Raw genomic sequence first — 3,352 nt, forward strand, 5'->3', positions numbered from 1 at the left:
CGTGGCTCTGCCACGTCACCGCCGCGTCAAAATTCTACAACCCTTCAAACTTAAATTTCGATGTTTCGGACTCGTTCGGAGTCGGAAAAATACAAACCATATATGGAATCTAATTGGAAATGATATTTCGGACTCAACGGTGAAGGCGGAATTTCCATTTGAAGATTGCTTCGATGAAAAGTGGGTCCCACACCCAGTATCATTTGAGCCAGATTCCACAACTGCCATCTAAAGCCTCGGGAAGTGAACAAAGGGTCGTTCTAGACCAAAATCGATCTTCCGAAGCTAACCTAGCTGTCAGAATTTTCATCTGAGCACGACTCCCAAGAAGGTTGACCAAAGTCAACTTTTCAAGTTATAAAAATCTCCAAAACAGGGAAACGGGCCTAAATCCCAAACGAACGACCAGGCGACCGAACAGTCAGTGCCAGCAAGTCATAAAATGACTTGGGGTCGCTACAGGAATGCTCTATACGAGGAAAAGAATTCTTTAATTTAAAAATGACCTGGAGGGTCATTACAGAATTCCTGGCTCCGCCACTGATTATGACAAGACATGTATATAGAATTTTTTTTCATAAAGCTAGCAAAATTGAAATTAATTTCCCTTTTTTTTTCTTTGTGTTTTCCTTTCAAATCAATTCTGAAATGATTATATTAATAATATATAAATTAAAATTTAAAAAAAAAACAAATAAATTAATATTATTTTATAGGAATTAGAGTTGAAAAAAGAAGCTAAGGATGATACACTCCATTGAGATTACATCAATAGATAACCAAATTACACTGCTTCTTCAAAATGAAAAAGATAATATATATATATATACACACACACAACACTTTCTTAACGAGAGATATATCCGATCTAGATCACAAAGTTGAGGAATATAATTGCCCTTTGTTTCTAATAAACATTTTAAATTTTTTTACTCTTTTCCATCACAGATAGAAGGGAGGAAAGTGGATCATTTAGTCGACATAAAGGAAAGAATTGATGAAATGTTCGAAAATTTAGACAATTCATCTATTCAATCGTGTACCATGTTCAAAGTAAATGTGTGAAAACGTGAATCAAATCCAGTTGTATATACATCAAAGATGGTCTCTATTGGTTCGATTCGGTAATTTTGTTTTCGGTATTTTATGTCCAACCCTAAAGAAAGCTATGCAATATTCCCCCGTTTTAGCTCATTTTTTGCCTCATAAAAAATATAAAAATATAGTTTACTAAGTTACTTCCATTTATTAGATGTTTAATAACGGTCTAATATATACATCCTCCAGCACACACACTACCAGCCAACCCCATAGTCCTCATCCCTACACCCTCACATTCCTAGCCCCCAAGCCGACCTAATTAGTGGTTGCTTTGATTTTTTATATATATATATACAATATTCTATGCCCAATCCTAAAGAAAACTATGCAATATTCCCCCGTTTTAGCTCATTTTTTGCCTATTAAAAAATATAAAATATAGTTTAGTTATTGTTTAATAACGGTCTAATATCTACCCTCCAACACACACACTACCAGCTAACCCCATAGTGCTCATCCCTACACCCTCACATCTCTAGCCCCCAAGCCGACCTAAATAGTGGTTGCTTAGATTTTATACAAATATTTTCAAATACACATATATATATATATATATTCAACTTATTTATCAAACGTTAAAAACTAGAAGAGATACTAAAAAAATAAACATTTTTCGTCGTACCAAACACAAGTGTTCTTCTTCTTCAACTTAACTTGATAGCAAATTTAAGAATAAATGATGGCTTCAACACACACTTAAAAGTGTTATTCTACGATATGTTTCTTAAATGTAATGTCATTACACTTTATTCTATGATATTAAAGCTTTATTTAATTTATTCTATGTACTTCTCTCAAAATGTACATTATTTCATGTTAGTAATATATATAAATAGTACTCATAGAGAAGTTTATATTCTCCATCTCTTATATTTCCTTCACCTTCATAAATTTAAGAAGAAACTCAAGTACACTCCAACTAGTCCATTTTCAATTTATGAACAACAAAATCAGGTAATTTTTAAATGTTTTACGCAAAGGATTTTGCGACAATTATTTGATAGAAATAATATAAATGTCATTATATTATCTAATACTCCCTCAAATTGCCATTAATTTGGGATGCATGTCTTTTTGTAGTAATTACAGTTGAAGAAAAAGGGATGGCACACTCCATTGAGATGACCTCAATAGATGATCAAATTCCACTACTTCCTCAAACTGAAAATGATGAGGTCTCTCTCAACTATATAAAACAATTTTTTCCATTTTCTTCGATGTAATTTTAGGTCTATCTCATGGTCCTAACACATTCACTAGTCATGGTTTTATCATATGCATCGATCTTTACAATATTCATTGTGTGAATGTCATGAATTTTAACAATGAGTCTTATTATAGATAGAAGAAGGGAGGAAAGTGGATCATTTACTCGACATAAATGAAAGAATTGATGAAATGTTTGAGGATTTAGACAATTCATCTATTAAATTGTGTACGATATTTGAAGTAAATGTGTGGCTACGTGAATCAAATTTTATATTTGAAAAACTTTCTGAACTTCTCTTAACTTGGCTCTTTACTTGACTCTTAACTGGTCTTGATTTGACTCTTAACTAATCCTTGAATTGAATTATGGATTCAAGAATTAAGATTTGTGATTGGAAAGATCTCATGATGTTTAGGAATGATTCTAGATAGCTAAACATGAGAAAAGACCAAAACTCAATATTTGAAGGTGGTCTGCGACGCGGAGAGACATTTAAATTTTGCTTTTGAGAATGCCGTTTGAGTCAAGACACTCCGTGTCAGCTCTGCGACGCGGAGCTGAATTCTCAATTCTGGGCACTAGGTGCGCGACGCGCGGCCACCCCTGGATTTCGTCTGACGAAATTTCTTCTTCGTTTTCTAGTCCCAATTCACCCAAACTCGATTCTTTTTCTTAAATTACTTTTAGATACAAATACCCATCACATGTACCTAAGAACCTAACTCAAAACTGTCACGCCCCGAGCCTACACTCTGGGCGGGACCGGCACCCGGAGACCATTTCTGGCCCCAAGCGAACCCTTGGCCTGGCTTTCTTAATTCAGCGGAAACATAACCCAACAAAATAACTCAATGCATTGCAATATTACAAAACAACTTAACTTATAAAATATGGCCATAAAGGCAACTCGAATCTCAAAATAGAATATTTACATATATACATAGATACGAGACTCAAAACTAACTGACTGACTGACTGGTTGTCCATGAAGCCTCTACAATACTGAGATGGATGTTGGGACAGACCCCACAACATCCTAAT

General features: G+C 34.3%; 1 long non-coding RNA gene across 1 annotated transcript; it reads left to right on the forward strand.

Annotated features, from left to right (window-relative positions):
• The first annotated feature begins 957 nt into the window (after positions 1-957).
• On the forward strand, positions 958-2,571 carry LOC107063318 (uncharacterized). Its single transcript, XR_001475198.1, has 3 exons — positions 958-1,124; positions 2,182-2,276; positions 2,443-2,571. It is a non-coding gene; the product is annotated as an uncharacterized lncRNA (long non-coding RNA).
• Positions 2,572-3,352: the final 781 nt, after the last annotated feature.

This window comes from Solanum tuberosum, unplaced genomic scaffold (genome assembly GCF_000226075.1).
Source record: "Solanum tuberosum cultivar DM 1-3 516 R44 unplaced genomic scaffold, SolTub_3.0 scf00330, whole genome shotgun sequence".
Lineage (NCBI taxonomy): Eukaryota > Viridiplantae > Streptophyta > Magnoliopsida > Solanales > Solanaceae > Solanum > Solanum tuberosum.